This window comes from Grammomys surdaster, unplaced genomic scaffold, assembly GCF_004785775.1.
Source record: "Grammomys surdaster isolate TR1022 unplaced genomic scaffold, NIH_TR_1.0 373, whole genome shotgun sequence".
NCBI classification, from domain to species: domain Eukaryota; kingdom Metazoa; phylum Chordata; class Mammalia; order Rodentia; family Muridae; genus Grammomys; species Grammomys surdaster.
In genome coordinates this window covers 10,417,121-10,437,880 of record NW_021604792.1, presented here as the reverse complement: position 1 = coordinate 10,437,880, position 20,760 = coordinate 10,417,121, and the positions used below count along the sequence as shown (strand labels likewise).

The following is a 20,760-nucleotide window of genomic DNA, read 5'->3' as shown; positions in this document are numbered from 1 at the left end:
TCAGTTCAATGGTTGCCTGTGAGAGCATCCACCTCTGTATATGTCGGGCTCTGGCAGAGCCTCTCAGGAGACAGATATATCAGGCTCCTGTCAGCATGCACTTCTTGGCATCCATCATAGTGTCTGCATTTGGTGACATCAACTCTTTTTCAGGTTAATTTTTCTACCTGCAAAAAAATATAAAATTACAACCAACTAACAAACAATCATCAGCTGCATCCTACATCATGATTGTGATGTCAGAGCAATGGGTTATAGAAATGGCATTATCCTAGTGATGATTGAGAATGTGTGTGTTTATCTAGGTTCTGTATTTTGTTCTGTGTGTCATTCAGGAAACAGAGTGATCCTTTGAGGCTTAGAGCAAAGGGTGTCCATTCTCCAGACACAAGCTTCTCTGTTTACTAGGAAGGACAATGGCTTCTGCCCTGTTAAGCCAGATGTCAGAACATTGCTTCACTTTCGACCTCATTGCTCTGCACAGCAGGCTGATTTCTGTGAATAAATGATTAAGTAGACACAAATATTCACAGTAAATAAACAAAGATGACCACTTTCCTTTTTTACCTTTCCTTCACACTGCACACTGGATCAGGAAATTTTCCAAGTCTCTTTTCGCATATACAGCCACGGGTTCGAGCACAATCATCCTCTTGTATATGAATGGAAATTAGAAATGCACAGCTTCCTGTGTGATGTACTGAATTCATTACTGCCAAATCACTGTAAAACAAACAAAATAATGGACATTGATTTACATTTTAAGCTTATACTAATGCAGACCACTATTTTTAAATTATACTTTATTGACTAAAATATGGAAAATATCAAATTAGTAAGTGTATCACTAAAGGTTTTTAATTTTATCTAAATACATAAAAATAGTCTCGGGTCTTTGACATGGCTCAGTGGGTACAGTCTGTTCCCAACAAACCTGATAACCTGAGTTCAGATCCCAGATACTACACAGTAGAACAAGAGAAGTGGCTTCTTCAGCTTCCCTCTAACTACATATGTGCTGTGACATGTGCACACAAATGTACACGCATTCACACAAAATAAATAAATGTAAGAAATATATAAATCTGATTACAACCTAACTTCTTATCCATTCCTCACTGTTGATTTTTAATCCTCAAGTAATACACAGTTTCTGTATAACTAAGGGACGACTTTAAGGTATGTTTCCCTAAGATATTTTTACAATAATGACAATTAAAAAGAAGAAAAAAATGTGTGGCATACAGAAAAGATCTTCTGTGCCTGTGTTTTAAGAGAAAGGTATAGAGGGATTAACGTCTCAAAGGAGGGGTTGAGACTGCTGATTTGGTTGACTTCCTCTCCTATCCCCTACTCAGACCTAATGAATCTTGACTGAAACAAAGTGATTAACTGACTTCCCTGTATTCAATATTCTTCAGTCTCTGCAGGATGATACATTGATACTAAAAATTCCTTCTTGTGAAAAATAATTTAAAATGGAGATATGGAACCTAAAGGGGCCACCTCCTATAGACAATCAGGACTCCAGGTGTAGAGATAAGGACACAAAACCACACACAAAACCTTCAAACCAAACTCTGTTCTGCCTTCAAGTAGTACAGGGACAAAGGTAGAGCAGAGACTGAGGGAATTCCTGAGCAATGATTGGACCAACTTGAGACACTTCCTATGGGCAAGGATCAATCTCTGGCATAATTAATGATGCTATGCTATGCTTGCATACAGGAGCTTAACAAAACTCTCCTCTGAGAGTCTCCACCCAGCAGCTGACTAAAACAGATGGAGAGATCCAGAGCCAAACATCTAATGGATTCAGGACTTCTTGGGGAAGAGTTTGGAGGAGGATTGAGGGACCCTGAGGAGGTAGGAACTCCACAGGAAGCCTAACAGAGTCAACTAACATGGACTCTTGGGGGATCACAGAGACCTAAATACAAACCAAAGACCATACACGGGCTGGACCTAGCCCCATGCCCCCCAAGCACATATGTAGCAGATGAGCAGCTTGGTCTTAGTGACGGTCCCTCAAAAACTGGAGCACAAACTGATCCTGACTCTGTTGACTGCCAGTGGATCATGTTTCCCAAACTGTTGATATGTTGATGTATGTCTCTAACCGCAGAATTTGGATGGATGAATTAGGAAGATTATAATCAGGGCATTGTATGCTATGAAGCATAACCCTGACCTAATATTAATGAATTATGAAGAATGTATTCAATACATTCATGAGCAGGCAAGGAGTACATTTGAATACAGACTGAAGCTTTAGTAGAGCTAAGACTTCAAAAGTATCAGCAGAGCATGGCACAGAGTTTTTATCCTAATAGCCAGGAAAATATGACTAATCAATCTATGAAAATTATCATTCAAACACTAAATAATGTATGCAGACATGTGCAGTGGTGTAAAACTGTAGTCTCAGTATATGGGAGGCAGAGGCAGGAGGATCAAAATTTGTTGGGTAGGCAACACAGAGAGATTTAATCAAGCTAGCAGACTGAGAATCTATGTCAGAGAAGATGAACCAGGTAATGAAATCCACAAAACTCCACTGGGATGAAATGGCAAGGAGATGAATCTTCAAAAAGATCACCCTTTTGAGCCCTGGATTTAAGCCAAAGAGAAGTAGAGCATTTATATTTCTTATTGGAACAAAAAGAGAATATAGGAATGAGAATACACAGCCATGAAATGATGATGAGTACAATCAGTAGAGCATCATTTAGCATAAGCAAAAAGGAAAAGGCACAGCAGACACTAACTATTCACAGGTACATATTAAGCTCATATTCTGAGTCATGAGCTTTTAACTTCACTTCCATAGTGAAGCCCTCCTAGACTTCTACACAAGAAACCAAGTTAGGTTCACAGCTGCTCACTAGGTTTAATAGAAACTGACAGTGTAATAGACAGACAAGCTTCTACACCTTCCCACTGGAAAAATGTGAATAAACCATGCTAATTAAGGTCAAAATCTACCATGATCTGATAGTTCATCTGAACTTGGAGTTAAATAGAAGACTTCTTTTATTAGCAGGACTTTACCTTCTCCAGATTCCCCACAACCATCAACCTGGGGAAAGTTTCGCAGACCTACAAACTTCCTCCCCTCCTGATAAGAGCACACTCAGCAAGTACCTGAGATTCCTGGAATGGCTCTCCATACAAATGAGGCATTCACAGAACTGTAAACTCTAGGCAATAATTTTTATTTACCCTCAAAACTCATTCCCATTCCCCAAAGTCTATATACACCACTGGTTCAACTTGAATGAAGTATTTTCATGGAAACCCACCCCAAATAAATATATGTACACGAGCAAAGACCATTGAAGACAGCTGCTTCATTGAAGAATGTTAGAGAAGGCTTATACCTAAATGAGCTGTAACATTAAGATCCTCATAGAAGGCATCTCACCCCAAGCTAGTGGCAGTGTAAGTACAGTGGCATCTGGACACCTTGTGAGGAGGAACAGAGTATGCCATAGCTGGACTCCAATATGAATGCTACTAGAAAATACTTGAGGTACTTACAGAAACTTTTTGACCATCATATATCCTTACTATCCCTAGCCCTACCAAGCACACCATCAGCAAGGAACAGTTCTGAAGCACAATCAAGGCCCATAAAGATCTCTTAACCAGAATGCAGGCATCATATCAGCCCTTGACACCTTATACCAAATGATGCCACCTGTCAATTTCACTCTTAGGTTACAAACAAATTTATTAACTCTATGATCAATCTCAGTGGAAAACAGCAGCAATCCTGAGGCTTAGTTACAGAGGTAGGTGGATTGGAGCTAGCCTAGGTGGCATGATCCTTCCTTTAGAAAACCAAAATTAATTATAGTACAATTAACCTATATGATTTCAACCTATTAATATAACTTGTAAAGTCCTCTGTTCTCTCTGGCCTTCTCTGTGACAACCAGCCTGAGAAAAAAGAAGATATTTTCCTACAGACTTGAAATTTAGATGTCCTCAGTGGCAGGGCCATGTTTAAATAGAAATGGACAGACCTGCCACGTTCCCAGGCACTGAATGAAAGATTCCTGAGAAAGTTACCACTGTGGGTTTCATAGATAAGATAATTTCTTCATTCACTGTAGAAGAAATCCAATGATATCACAAAGAAAGTGACATCATGAGTCAAAACAGCAGAAACATATAGAACTTCAGACACTAACACTACCATATCACATGTGTAAAATAAGTATGGTTGAAATCCTTCAAGAGAAAAAGGACAGGAAAAAGTCACACCTGCCTTTCATAACAGCCCCTAAGAGACAGATTCATAAGGATCAAGACTTTAAGTTCAACCTTGATGACTTGAATCCCTTTCTCAAAACAAAAAACAGTCAATGAGTTTTAAATGCTCTAAAGGCAGCTTAAAATTTTAACCAGATTGCAAAGTTAATTAAGTACAAACATATTATGGGGAGATATTTCAATATTTAATATTTCTGAAAACATCAAATGTAATATGTAAGTCAAAGGGGAAATCTAGGTATTAAAAATCGAACATGGATGAATCCTAGAGGATGATGAGTAGAAGATAAATGGTAGATAAACTTCGGATGTATGAAAGAACCTCATGGGAACCCATGAGATAGAAAGCTCATTGTACCCCAAGGCAAAACAGACCAGTGTTTTATTTGTTTGCTTGGTTGGTTGAGTTTGTTTTGTTTTGATTGTTTTTTGTTTTGTTTCTGCAGTTCTGGGTTGTTTGGTCTCACTATTTTTCTTCTATTTGTTTTTGTTTGTTTGATTTGAATTTTACTTTTTCTAGGTTTCATTTGGGGGAGAGATCGTTCAAAGAACATGGAGTTAGGTGGCTATGTAAGTAACAACAATCTTGGAGAATAAAGGAGGCAAAAAAACGTAATCAAAACACATACTGTGAAAAATTATAATTTAAAAAATCAAAATATAACTTTTAGAAAGTGTTAGAGTCACAAAAAAAGCATTACTTATTACATGGAAATCAAAGTGAGAGACATAGGGTACATTCAGAGGAATTATTGCTCAAAGAGAATACAGAGGCCTCCAGAACATCATAGGCTATTGACATTGCTCTGACCATCTTATTACTGACTATAATTAAATGGTAACAACCTACTGATGAAGACCTCACACACTTGGATGCCAGGACATAGAGAAATCCATCACAACCCAATCAGAAATAATTTTCCCTTAGGCTGGCTTTCAAAAGGTCAGACAGTCTTTAACAGCGTGCAGGAAAGAAAAGATATGAATGGTCCTATCCAGCATTGGACTCTGATTGCCACCATACAGACCTGAAGGCAAGGTGTGCCCAATGTTATCATCGTTACAGAATAACTAGCTACTTTCTTACTGGATTTGAGCCTTTACCACGTGAGAAATGTCATGTTTGATGTTATAACACAAATCCACAGACTATTACTGTAGAGGTCATAAACTCTAGGATGAAACCTGCTACCATCACTTTGCTTAGTGCTGGGGAGATCAAATTGCATTCATCATATTTGTGTTTATCCCTAGACATTGTCTGCTCTTGGTCTTCATCAGAGAAGCATCTTTTTGCAGTGGGCTGTAGAACGAGTCAAACTGCTGATGAGAAGAGAATATGCACTAAGCCCTAAAGAGGACAATTTCATGAATCACTTCATCCAAATATCATCTCTAAGTCTCAGGGAACATCATAAAATAAATGAAAAATATAAGAGCCAGAGGAAGAGAAAACTCTGTGAAATGCTGCCTTCTGGACATGACAAGAATATCCTACCAGCTGTGATTACCCATTCGAGACCAAGCCATCCCAAATCCTGCATAGATGAGGAGGGCTCTCTGTCCTTAATGAAGTTCTATTGTTAAGTGAAGGCTGCTGGAAAAGAGAGATTTATTCTTTATTCGGGGTGTGGCCACTGGTGGGTCTCCTAGCTCCAGTGAAAGGCCTAGAGCCATCCACCTATGAACAGTTATTTAAGAAGACATGTGTTAGAAGTGAACATGTTAGGGCACATGCAGGGGAATCTTGATAGGGCAAGAAGAGAATGGATATGATCAAATTTCATTTTGTATATGTATAAGATCTCTTTTTTCTTCATTTTATTTTACAATTTATTGTTGGTGGCTTTTCAAGACAGGGTTTCCTCTCTGTAGCCCAGATTGTCTTGAAATTTGCTCAGCAAACCAGGCTGCGCTTGAAATTAAAGATCTACATACCTCTGCCTCCCAAGTCCAGGTAAAAACCATGTTTCACTACAAGTCAGACACCTTTTAAAGAGACTACTAGATAAAGATATACTATTAATAAAATCAATGAATACTTTTCTACCACATCAGAAATGAATATAATACAGTACCTTGATAGTCAGGATGATCTGCTCACTATGTCACCTAAGCTTTTAACTTGCTTATGCCCTGTGCATGTTTAAACACCAAACCATGACCTCATTCAGTATTGCATTACTATTTATCAGCTGCTAGATCATTCTATTTCCTTGTTTCACACTTGCTCAAACACTGACTTATGCAAGTTGTTCTTACCAGTGATATGCATTGAAAATGAGGAACGAACACTGTGTAAAATGAGAGAAAAGCCTTTGCACACAATCCTCTCAACTCCATTCCTCCATCAGCGTTAGAGTGTGAAGTGTTCTGAAAATTCACAATTTAGATGGACCATCTCCAATCCAGCGCCACTCCCTTTTGATTTTATTATGTGTCAATCCAATCCAGTAGCTATTTGGATAAAATTGGGGCTTAAGGAACTTCTGTAAAGAAAATAACACATCTTATGATAAAATTTCCGTCAGTTTGGTATAAGAACAACCAGGAAACTTCCAAGCTATTCCCATCAGTTCTCTGCTGCCCTGCCTCCAGCTCTTCAGCAGGTCCATGTTCATCTTCTAAGGTGATTTTCCAAGAGTTTTGATAAATGTCAAAACCAATGTCACTTTCATAAATTATCTAAAATGGTAGCTTCAGGGGTCTAGTGGTACATAGTTCATTAGATAATTTATGACTGTGCTTCTTACACAAATTCTCACTGTGTAGCTAAGGTTGGTCATGAATTCAAAATTCCCCTGCTTCAGACCCCCAAGTACATACTTCACACTGGCTCATTCAATAATTTCTGACACTTTATAAAATTATTAAAATGATTTTTCCCAATAACTACAGAAGCATGTGGGAAGTATTTGTCATAAATGATGCCCTCTCTCAACTTATTGAGATGAAATATCTTGTGAGAAAGTGGTATATAAGCTCCAATCATCAGAGAGAAAGCCTTTCTGTAGTTTGGAACTAGAAGTAACAGAACTGAGGAAGAGATGGAAAGACACCTGGAAGTACTTAGTATGTTTTCCATGTGACAACCAAGTAACATAATGTCACATTAAATTAAAGAATATACATTATAGTACATGTTTAAATTTATTATGTATACTGTATCTTATTTAACTTTATAACATTAGTTATCATTGTAAATTATAATAGTGTTGTAGATCAATAATGTTATCATTGTTAAGTACATATTAAATTGACATATCTTTGACCATGTTCTAAATGACAAAATTTCAACATGATCCTGCCAGCATTTCTACAGAATATAATCTACGTATTTGAAGAGAATTCCTTAGTAATAAACATAAACAGACAATGTCAATATCTGGGCCATTGTGTTTTTGTTTTTAGAAACTATTATTAAACTAGTTTCTAAAAATTAACATTTTATGACACAGAGAATATTATGAAGTAAATATTATGGACAGATTCAGTGAAATAATCAAGAGTTAACTGGTATAATTATTTAGTTGCATGGTTCTCACACTATTTCTAAGTTGGAGATAGACTCAGTGGTTAATTACTCTGCCACTTGTCCAATTACTCATCTCAAGAAGTGTCAGTCCTGGGTTCCAAAGACCAAGCCCTAAGCATCTGCCTCGAGGGCTTTAGTTTGCACTCTATGGAGACATAACTGTCAGTCACAGGGTATGCTGAGCCAAATGGTTAAGCTTTCTCGGGGAAAGACATGTTTCTCTGAGGCACTCTGTTGCAGACTTCTGAAGAATGGAGGAGACCGCAAACACCCAAGACTCCTTAACAACAAATCTCTTAATAACTGATGATAAGTTCTGACATTAAATGGGAAGCAGGAACAAGTCGACTAGGAAATTCTTACTGCACAGTTTTTGCTCACATTACAGAAGCACCACATACAACCCATAAATTACTCTCCTTTTTGAACACTTTCCTGGGCTCATATCTCATTATCTAAGGGTTAGAGAGAGAATGTAAGGATAAAGAAGCATGTAAGAGTCTATGTTACCAGTTCATCCTCATCATCTATCTTAAAAAGAGATAAGCTGCAGGCCTGGCAGATCTTAATACATACACTCCACTGTTTTTTGTCCAGGATGAAATAATAACATTTTATACCACAACAGAACCAGTGTCCCTCCACTCGTTTGCCTGCAACAGAGAAGGAGAATGGTTAAACTTACTATTTTCTGGTATTCTGATATCAGAGTAATGTTTTATTATTAAGCATCTATGAGTAAGTAAATTCTCACAGTTTTCAGAAAATGAGGTTGTAGAATGCCAAGAGACCGCTGTACACACATGCGCTCTGCAAAGTTTTGTTTATCACAGTAGAGATATGGAAACAACTTAAGGGCCTTCTGTGAATGAAAAAGTAGAAAAAAATGAAGCACAACTGCTACACAGATATTTAGCATATAAAAGGAAGTAAAGCCTGCCAGGAAGGACATTTTATGGCTATAACCCCCACACTCTAAAGAGTGAGGCTGGTGAGTAACCACCAGCGTACAGTCATCCTAGGCTGAGTAATGAATTCCAGGACAGCTTGAGCTATTCAGTGAGTTTCATGTCAGCCAAGGCTACAGAATGAAACTATGTCTCACACTGAAAGTGCCTAAAAGAGAGATACTGACCAATGTGAGGAACTGGGCAGTAAGTGTTTCCCAGGCAACTCCTGCCTGCTGCTCACTTAGTGTTAGGACACTGTGTCTATTATGATAATACTGATTGCTAAAGAAACAGCAGTGTTTTTGTGATCTTTCTACTTTCTCAGAAGTATGAAAGAAAGTCCTTCAGAGAAGCATGAATGAATTTGAGAATATCAAGCAAAGTAAAGCACACCAGTCCCAGGACCATATATTTCTAATTCAGCCCAGATGTAAGAAGTTTAAAAGGCTATGAGACACCAGGTTCAGGAGGTTGGGGGATGAATGCTTGCTGCTCAGAGGCAGTTACTTAGAGGATGGAATTCTAGATCTGCAGTAATGCATAGTGCCCACAGGGGTCTATATACTACTGTGCACTTGGAGCTGTGCGGTTGTCTGTGCTAAATGCTCTTACCTTAAGAGACATATTAAGAAGCTTTTGAAGATGATTGTTCTCTTGCTTGTGGTGATACCTTCAAGAGTCATAGCCAAATGTGTCAAGTTGAGTGCACTAAAATGTGTGTAATTATATGGCAACAATATCGTAATATGATTATTTAGTTGGGTGAATTGCTGGGGATGGCCAAGCTCTATTAAGAATTTTTATCTCCATCCTTTGTTTTTGTATAAAGAGGTTTCACAAGGTAGCTTGGGCTGGCCGAGAATTTTCTGGGCTGACTAGAGGGTCCTTAAATTTACAATTCACCTGCCTCAACATAGTAAACACAAGCATTAAAACATTATCCTATCATTTAGTAAATGATGCATATTTTATTTTAAAATAATAACATAACATATATTTCATGAATAAGAATAAGAATATTTTTTCTTTTATGTATTGTAGAAAAATTTAATCCCAATACAGATTTCAATCTCACCTTAAACACACACACACACACATACACACACACACACACACATTCTCTATTTATAGTAATCCTTAATGATAACAAGAGCTGGGCATATATATATTCTCTAAATTCAATTAACCAAGCCACATGGACATTATTTTAATATTCTTAACCCATGGCAGCTTCTCCTCTGCTCACCTTTTTCTCTCCCCACATGATTCTCTTCTGACTCTTAACCCTGAAACACTAAACCCTGCCTATGTCTCTTCTGCCCAGATATTGATTGTCAGCATTTTTATTCACCACTCAGAAATAACTTTCAAGGTCACATAGGATCTATAAGTGGACCCTTTCGTCACAAGTGTTGAACTTAGCATTACAATACATAGCAACAGACAAAATCTCAACATTCATGTACTTTGTGTTCTACCAGTTTTAAAGATATTATTATTAATTGTTCAATGATGATTGTCAAATCATACTATCACAACATAATGAGATTATATGTAAAATATATTTGTAAATAATAAATTATGAAGAAATATTTAATGAATTACAAACTATGTCAGTTAAACTGTGTGTCCACACTAATGTATCTCAATTAGTGACACCATTAATGATGCCAAAATGATGAAAATGTCTTGTTACACTTAATATTTTGTACCTTACATATTGCCTAGAGACTCAGATTTTCTAATAAACCAAAACAACCTGAATTCTCAGGGGTAAAGAGTTGCTGTTCTCTCCAGTGGGAGCAGGGGGAGCCAGAACAGACACTGATTTTTAAAAACTAAGATTTTCCTTATCCAAACAGAACTTTCTAAGGTTCTAGTATGCTACATGAAATAAGAAACCCCAAACCATTAAACCACAAATCACCAGCATCATAAGTCAGTAGATAAACTTCAAAGCTTCTGAAGAAAAAGTCTATACAATTCTTTCATAGGATTTGGGATCCCTCCATACCTGTGTGCTGTAAGCCATCTAAAACAATTTTGGTTTCTCCATAGCATCTGTTCTGTTCTCTGTTGAGGGAGTGCAGACTATCATTGAGGACATCACACTCTAAAGACATTTCTCAATATTTCTTCCTTTAAGGATCTGTCACATGTCATGGACTGGTATTCTTGATGAAAATTGTTTAGAGTTTCAAGAAGTTGATGTCTTTCTTCACTATACTGGAAAAAAATTAGTAGCAAATATAGAACAAAACATGTTTATATGAAGTAAATATTGAAATTTAACATTATAGAAACTTTAATGGTACCAATCAACAAATATCATTATTTTAATTGTTCTTTTGACATTTAGGAAGCAACACATCAACTACCTCATCAATTTCTCTCTATAGGGAACTTCAGTGTAAAGTAGATAAAACAACTAAATAATATAATGGTATAAGCACCGTATCTTCTATTTACTTCATTTTTTCACAGCATAAGACTTACAAGTATGTAAATGCCTAAGTAAAATATTTCAGAAACCTGACACAGCATGAAAAATTGGACTAAGCAATGTGAAATTATATCACAGTTATCACTGGAGCAGATAGACTACCCACAGTAGGAAAAACAATAATATTCAGATATGCAGTTGTGTTTCAGTTCAGCCTCTCAATGCTTTCCTGTAAGGATTTGATGACATCAAATAAAAGATAAAAGTGAAGCTCCAGAGCTTCTAAATTCTGTACATAGGTTCAGTCTTTTCACTTAAGCTGTCCTCAAAATATGCCGGGGGTAGAATCCACAAAATAGCATAATTTATTTTGTACATCTCTTTCTTACAGGATGTCTATGTCATATTTATTGGGACCTGAGTTTCAAAAACAAAATATCACAAATACATCTACTATCAGAAGAAATGTGATTATGAATAAGATAGATTAAGGCGGCCCAAGACTGCCCCAGAATAACTATAATGAACCTGGCGGGGGGAGGACTAAGAAATAAACAAACAAACAAAAAGAAACTTAAAAATTCCACACTGCCTGGAATGTCCCCTTGTGACACATAAGACAATGGACAAGTATGAAACTTGCTGCACAATTAGTGTCTAATGGCATTACCTAGGCAAATGATATATTAGAGTTACTCACTGTAAATCAGCCACACTGAGACTGCCATCATTAGAACTAAGCAAAGGATCCCTAGAGCCACTGCAATGAGATGTAAGGAAATTGATCTTTCCTAAGGACTTTAAAAATGGCAACAGAATCATTATCAGGACCATTTCGTGTTCCACTACCAACCATGACCTGAGGCATTATAAGAAACAAAGGAATAATAAACTCTAATGTTTTACATAAAATACCAGATACAAACTAACTCCTAGGTTAAGGTTTGGGGAACAGCTCAGAAGACAGCATGGAAGGATTGTAAAATACAGAGACTCAGAACATCTGCTGCAAGACAGGGAAATTACAGCCAGGCAATCTCAAGAATATGGTAACCTAAGAAAGACCTGAACAAACACATAAGCAGCTGACATAACAACATGGACAGGAAATATCCACACAACCCAACTCCCAGTAGAAAAACGACAGGAAATTGTTGACAACCGAAACAGAAAATAAATCTCTCCTAGGGATGAGAGCCAATGTGGATATCTATTATCAGGTAGTCAGCTTTAAAAACATATAAATGAGACATACTAAAAGCTCTCACAGATTGCATTAACATATTGTTTGTGTACATTTTTCTATATGCAAATATATAACTAATAACTAAGGGGAAAAAGAATAGAGACAATAAATTAAAATAGAAGGAAGGGTGAGAAGTACTGGAAGGTCAGCTGTTGGAAGAGGGAAAACTATGTGATAAGAAGGGATTAAAGATGATCTGAGTAAATTATTAACACGTATAAATATAATGAACCTCATTGCTTTGTATAATTAATGAATTCCAGTAAAGGGTAAAATGAAAACTTCAAGTCATATACTCATTCTGTATACACCTTATGTGTAGAATCAGTCCTTTACATTTTGCCCATTCAGTCTTGAAATCTCATTTGACCTGACTCAGCCAAAAGGCAGCTGGAATCACAGGCTTGTGCTGCCTCATCCAGGTGGACATGCTTTGACAATTTTATCTTTAAAAGCACTGAAGGCATAAGTAAAGTGCAGGTATGAAACCTCAGCCTGCAATGAGCAGCCCACCCAGAGATAGTAGGGCAGTATGAAAAGGAAGTAAAGATCAATTACTTGGCTTGGGAAACTGGTAGCCAGTAATGAAGTCTAGAGCTGGACTCTGTAAGAATCCATCCATAAATGGATTCCTGGCAGGAACCTCATTTTTGTCCATAAAATCTGTTTTCTTTGAGACAATGAGATATTTATTCTTGTGCATTTGAGGTCTTGGATCTAGGGTCTCACTTCTAATTATCACATCAGACAAGCAAAAATGTTCAGTTTCCAATTGAAATATAAAAATATTTGAGGAGCAAGAGAAATAGAGAACAGGAAACTTATCTCTCCCCTTCTGGCTGTTGATGATGACGATAAACACTGAAGTTTGATGAGACATTTGAAATGTCTTTTTTTTTTATGAAAACCTTTGGGTTTTTGTTTTGTTTTGTTTTTTATTATCTTTAATCTTTTTTACAGTCCAATCATTCCCTCTCTTTTTCTGCCCTCCAACAGTTCCTCATCCCATTCCACTTTTCCCCAACCCCTGTCTCCCAGAGGATGACCCTTTCCAGCCTTTCCCTTATTTAACCACAGGGGTCATCTCATTTATGTTGTATTCCTTTAGAAAATTCCATGTTCCTTAGCAATGAAGTGTGCTCTTTCTTATGGACAAACTACTTTATTTTCTATATTTTGACAAAAATCTAAATGCTAATGGTTTCTCAAATTCATAAAAATTTATTCAAGGCAGACAAGGTGGCTCACAACTGTAATCTAGAACTTGAGAGGCTGAGCTAGGAGAATCAGACATCTGGACAATCCTTTTCTACATAGCACAATCAAGTCCTGCCCTGGCTACCTGAGACTCTGGCTTTAAAAACAAAAATAAAGCAAAGCAAAAAGCAAATAAAATTACTCATTTTTCAGTCTTAAAAGTTCTGTTGTAAAATAGCTTTTAAGTCCTCATGTCTTCCTTCCTCCTACTCCCAGATGACAGTCCGAAGTAAGGCAAGGACAGTTCTCAACGTCTGGAGAGTACAGTGCATATAGGAGAAGAGCATTCACCTTTATGGCTGACTTCTCTGGGCCCCTGAGTATTCTCAGGCCTGATTGGATTCTGTGACTCTGATAAAGACTCAAAACATCTTGAGTTTGAATTAGTCACCTCCTGACCACTCATCTTGGAAGGAAGCAATGTACTTTTAAATCAAAACCTTGCCTTGGGATGAAATCTAGGTAAGGAACAAATTAAAATGTCCAAGTTTAGAACACTCCAGAATTTGATACTGAGATGGGCTAGAAGTTAAATGACTCCTTTTGGAACCTGAATTCTGTAAAAGACATGAGCTTCCACAAAATATAAAATATATTTGGACACATCAAAGATTATTAGGAAGTATGGGGGAAAAATCAAATTGACAAAGATTGTCTAGTGACAGGACCATGACAATGCTTGACAAAATTGGTGCCCCTTAAATCAATGACATACTTTTAAACTACTATTAAGAAGTAATAAGTATTCAAAACTTGCTGAAAGTAAATCTTTTTGCCTTTAAAGCATTTGTAAATATTGTGATATACACATGAATATAAAATGTTCTTGTCCTTTGACCACGTTTACCAAATCTACGTTGGAAACACCACCATAGGGATTATCTGAAAGGATAAAGCAGGGAGTTAACATTTCATATTCCAGATGTGAAATAAAAGTCTCCTGGACTAAAGCCCAAAAACCTATATTCATATTACCTAATTATTCCATGGACCTGTACCTTTCACAAAGAAAGGTCTAGGGTGTTATGTTGGAAGAGGCGCCTATACCAAACTAAAATTTGCAGGCATAATGGCATATGACTTTTGTCCCAGAATTTGGGAGTCAGAGGCAGAAGGATTTTTAAAGCCACCACATCTATAAAGCAAAATTTCAGAGCCAGGATTACACGGAAATTATCTATCTCGAAACAACATTAGAAAGAGAAATAAAAATCTGTAAATAGGCATCATAAATATTCATAAACTATTCATTCTAATGATAACAATCAGTCTAGAAATCACTAAATTGGAAAAACGTACAGTTTTCGTTGCTTCTTCCACTAAACATTATTTGAATATCACCAATAAACATATGATATTAAAATATTGCAAGTGGACTCTATTCACTTCTAGTACATCTCATACTTTTTTATTTGATGAGATTTTCTAAATTCATTTACATTTTCACTAATTTTCTTAGAAAAAGGCAGCCTCCTATTACAGAATTCAACAAATTACATAAGAAACTATGTAAACTGCTTGAATTAATTACAAGATAATTAAATTTACCAATCATTCTTTTATTTCACACACAGAAAATCATTGCCCACAAAGAGAAAGTACCTATTTTGAAGCTGAACTCCAATTTTCACATGCTGTCTTAATGCAATTTCTAAAGTGATCAATTAAATGTCATTCCTATTTATGTCACTGTCATGCAGCCATTTGTAACTAAACGCCATTTCTATAGAATACGTATGATCAGAGGAGAGGGAAATATGAGAGAATCAAAGTGGCTGTTATCTGTACTCCAGCAAGTGGATGGAACCAATGATGGGGAACAAATTGTCCTCTCCGATCCTGTGTCCCTTCAGATGCCCCAAGTGAAACACAGAAGAGTGTCCCTTCTGAATTATACTCCAGTTCTTAAAGTTCTGCCCCTCCTCTTAACCAAAGCAAAAAGAGGAAATTTTAGGTTGAGGGTTGATACTGATAGAAAACATGAAAGAAGCATTCCTGAATCTTAAAGGATCCACATTTCATAAGCTGCTGATTCTTGTTCATAATCATAATTTGATGAATGAAACAGGAAAACACATTTAAAGGAAGCACTGTCAATATCTTTAACTACAATATAGTTATAAGTAAAAGAATCCAGATGACTGAAACAACTCTACATAAATATATAGGTATAAAGGATAAATGGGATGACAACTTTTGTTTTTGAAACGTGCTGATCAAAAGAGTGAATATTAGGTACGTCTTTAAGACCATCACACTTGCATTGTGGTTTTCCTAGTATGTTTTGAGCTACTTTGTGATAAATACATAATTTTTACAACAAAAGCTGATATCTTAAGTGGATTAATTGCAGTCATTTCGATGAGGCTCTACAATGAGCCTCACAGAGCTGTTAGAGGAAGTACATGCTGATTCTCTGAGGATTTTCTTGAATAGTTGGTTGTTTGATTGGTGGGTTGGTTTGTCTTTTTTAGTGATGTTTCAGACATGGTCATGTTTTATAAGAAATAATGGCCTGAAACTCACTATGAACCCTAGGCTGTACTCACACTCAGTGTCCTCCTGACTCATCCACCTCAGTGCTGTGCACCACACTCCTGCAGTCTCAGTTAGCATGAGCAAAAGAATACTCAGAAGTTTAAGAATAGCTTAATCTATTACATACTGAGTTCTGAGCCACCTAGAGCTATTACGTGAGAACTTGTCTCTAAAACAGCCCTCTCATCTGAGAGCAAGTGTCATAAGTAAAGTCTGTTCATCCTGCTCAGTCTTCAACACATGCCTATGTGTACTATCCCTCTTTACTTTTGAGCATGAGTTGGCAAAGGAGAGTACTCAACCAAAATGATGATACCTGACCTGAGATATCCATCTACAAAATTTCTGAGCCAAAATAAGTCTCTTTTTAAGACAAATTATTCAGCCTACTGTCCTGATACAGCAACTATAATAAACAGACATACACAATGAGCTAGGATCTGTTTCAGATCATGTCAAAAGGTGAATGATTGCTAGTATTATAGACTTTACTGGAACAAGTAGTGAAAAGCATACAGCCAAGGCTGTGCGGGTTTATATTTTCTAACTCAAATGTGATGGGAAAACCCACTCCTTGTAGCTGGCGCCATTTTACAGGACTCGAATCCCAGACTGTACAAACGGAAAAAGCAGGCTCACTACAAGCTCTCATTGGTCACTCTCTGGTTCTTGCTACTGAGGAAATGTGAGCAGGTACCTCAAGCTGCAGCTGCAGAGACTTCTTTATGGTGAAGGACTATAATCTTGAACTGGGAGCAAAAGCAACCCCTTTATTTCCTAAGTCATTGAATCAATATTTTATAAGAGAAACAGAGAAACAGAAATTAAGACACCTGCAGTACAGGTGTTATTAAAGAATGGGATAGAGAAAGTAAATAAAGAGGACCTGGGAAATCCATAGCAATAGTAAAGTATTCCTCTTAAAAACATCACTGATGACTGTAGATCTAGAGTTGGACATCAAACAACCCACTGAATTGTTAATGTTCTTGAGACTTTTTTTCTTATTTTGATCCTTATCTCTGAATTGAGACTGTCATCCCCAAGATAGAAACTGGACAAATGAGTGTCCGTATATTTGCATGCTGTGTGTCTCCTCTCACTCAAAATCTGTAAACATTTATTCTAAATCTATTTCTCTCCTCTCTGTAATGCAGAATGGACAACAGGAATGGTGACACAGTGCAATTGACAAAGGATGACTATAAAGTGAACAGAAACTGATTCCAAAGTCAAGATATTTCAGCTTTAGGATGAGGCAGAATAATACCAAAAAAATAAATAAATAAATAAATAAATAAATAAATAACAGCTGCAAATACTAACTTCTTTTTTTCTTTTTTTTAATTTGTTGTTTTATTGGATATTTTATTTACATTTCAGATGTTATCCCCTTTCCCCATTTCCCCACCCAGAAACCCCATCCCATCCCCCATCCTCCTGCTTCTATGAGGATGTGTTTTTTGTTTCTAAGCTCTATAAGAAAGACAGTTACATTACGAAACAGGGTCCTTTCTGGTGGAATTGGTTGACACTCCCACTGTGGTTTTTTGGTCAAAGTTCAGTACAAAACAGGAAGTACAGAACTGGATGACAAAGAGATAATAAAAGAGAAAGGTAAGAAACTGAAAAAATGTTTTTCTTTTTTATGAAATTTACTTTCTAAATTCACATTTGTGCAAAAATCAACCACATACACGTGAGCATGAGTCTATATTCAAATACATCTTGGCCTTCCTGGTTTCCTTGTTAAACAGGCCATTTTAGTTTGGTAGTCACAACATATACCCACTCACTCAAGATGAGACAGCAACCTGGAAGCTGTGTCCTTCAGTGTGGTCACACTCAAACGGTTTGTTTACATCTTGAGTCTTCAGCAGTGGTACTATAACTTTTCTTTTGAATTGGATATTTTATTTTCATTTCAGATGTTATCCCCTTACCCCATTTTTCCTCTACCCAGGAACCCTTTATCCCAACCCCCACCTCTTGCTTCTATGAGGATGAGCCCACACTCACCTACCCACTCTTACCTCCCCACCCAGGAATTCCCCTACACTGGGGCATCCAGCCTTCAAGGGACCAAGAATCTCCTCTCCCACCTATGCCCAACAAAGCCATCCTCCCCTACAACTGGAGTCATGAGTTCCTCCCTATGTGCTACCAAGCTGGTGGTTTAAACCCTGGGAGCACTGGTTGGTTGGTATTGTAGCTCTCCCCATGGGACCACAAACCCTTTCAGCTCCTCAGTCTCCTATCTAAATCCTCCATTGAGAACCCCAAGATCAGTTCAATGGCTAGCTGTTAGGTACCATGAGGTACTGAGAAGAAGGTATGTTCTTTTATTTTTGGATGAAATGTTCTGTAGATATCTGCTAAATCCATTTGGTTCATAACGTCCCTTAGCTTCACTGTGTCTCTGTTTAGGTTCTGTTTTCATGATCTGTCCAATGTTGAGAATGGGGTGTTGAAGTCTTCCACTATCATTGTGTGAGGTGCAATGTGTGCTTTGAGGTTTAGTAAAGTTTCTTTTATGAATGTGGGTGTCCTGCATTGGAAGTATAGATGTTCAGAATTGAAACTTCATCTTGGTTAATTTTTCCTTTGATGAGTATAAAGTGTCTTTCCTCATCTTTTTTGATAACTTTTGATTGAAAGTTAATTTTATTCGATATTAGAATAGCTACTCAAGCTTGTTTCGTGGGAAAATTTGCTTGGAAAATTATTTTTCAGCCTTTTATTCTGAGGTAGTGTCTGTCTTTGTCACTGAGGTGCATTTCCTGTATGTATGCAGCAAAATTCTGGGTCCTGTTATCTTATCCAGTCCATTAGTGTCTGTCTTTTTATTCGAGAATTGAGTCCACTGATGTTTAGAGATATTAAGGAAAACTGATCGTTGTTTCCTGTTATTTTTGTGATTACAGGTGGAGTTATGTTTGTGTGGCTATCTTATTTTTGGTTTGTAGGAAGAAGTTTACTTTCTTGCTTTTTCTAGGGTATAATTTCATTTCTTGTGTTGGAGTATTCCCTCTATTATCTTTTGTAGAATTGGATTGGTGGAAAAATATTGTGTAAATTTGGTTTTGTCATGGAATATCTTGGTTTCTCCATCTATGGTAATGGAGAGTTTTGCTGTGTATAGTAGCCTGGGCTGGCATTTGTGTTCTCTTAGGGTCTATATGACATCTATCCAGGATCCTCTGGCATTTATAGTCTCTGATGATGTATGATGTAATTCTTATAGATCTGCCTTTATATGTTACTTGATCTTCTCCCTTACTGCTTTTAGTATTTTTTCTTTGTTTTGTGCATTTGATGTTTTGATTATTTTGTGACTGGAGGAATTTCTATTGTGGTCTAATATATTTGGAGTTCTGTAAGCTTCTTGTATGTTCATGGACATCTCTTTGTTTAGGTTAGGGAAGTTTTTTTCTATAATTTTGTTGAAGATATTTACTGACCCTTTAAGATGGGAATCTTCACTCTTATCTATGCCTATTACTCTTAGGTTTGGTTTTCTCATTGTGTCCTGGATTTCCTGGATGTTTTGGGTTAGGAACTTTTTGCATTTGTATTTTCTTTGACAGTTATGTCAATGTCAATGGTATCTTCTGCACATGAGATTCTCTCTTCTATCTCTTGTATTCTGTTGGTGATGCTTGTGTCTATGACTCCTGATCAATTTCCTAGGTTTTCTATTTCCGGAGTAGTATACCTTTGAAATTTCTTTATTGTTTCTACTTCCATTTTTAGATCCTGTATTCACTTGTTTCCTTTTTAAGGGTTTCTACATGTTTACCTGTGTTCTCATGTATTTTTTAAGGGAGTTGTTTATGTCCTTCTTAAAGCCCTCTATTATCACCATGAGAAGTGATTTTAAATATGAATCCCACTTTTTTGGTGTCAAAAGGTGTCCAGGACTTGCTATGGTGGGAGAACTGGGCTCTGATGATGCCTGATAACCTTGGTTTCTATTGCTTATGATCTTGAGCTTGCCTTTTGCCACCTGGTTATCTCTAGTGCTACCTGCACTCACTGTCTCTGACAGGAGCCTGTCTGTCCTGTTATCTTGGTTGTGTCAGAACTCCTCAGACTCCACCTGTCTCTGTGATCCTGTGATCCTGAGATCCTGAGTGTAAGAGTTCCTGGTAGTCAGGCTTGGTCACACCAGGATTTCAGGATTCCAGCAGCAGCCTGACTACCAGGAGCTCTTATACCCAGGTTCTCCATTCAAGTACAGTTGTCATTACTGGGGCTGCAGAAGTTTCAATCTGTCAACAGTAAGTCTTGAGTAGAGAAAAGATTCATGAGACATTAGCTCTCCCTGGAAACTATTGGCTTTTGTCAAATTTGGGGAAAGGGGTTATTATTGTCCTGTATTGTGTCCTTACCAATCAGCACATCATAATCAATATAGTTCTTCATCTGTACTCTGCATGCTCCAGGGATTGACCCAATTGGAGCAGTGAGCAATTGAAGAAATGATAGACACATTGACACAGAAAAGCTGTGA

General features: G+C 37.1%; 1 pseudogene; it reads right to left on the bottom strand.

Annotated features, from left to right (window-relative positions):
* Nucleotides 1-443: 443 nt before the first annotated feature.
* LOC114632422 lies at nucleotides 444-20,672 on the bottom strand (annotated as a pseudogene).
* Nucleotides 20,673-20,760: the final 88 nt, after the last annotated feature.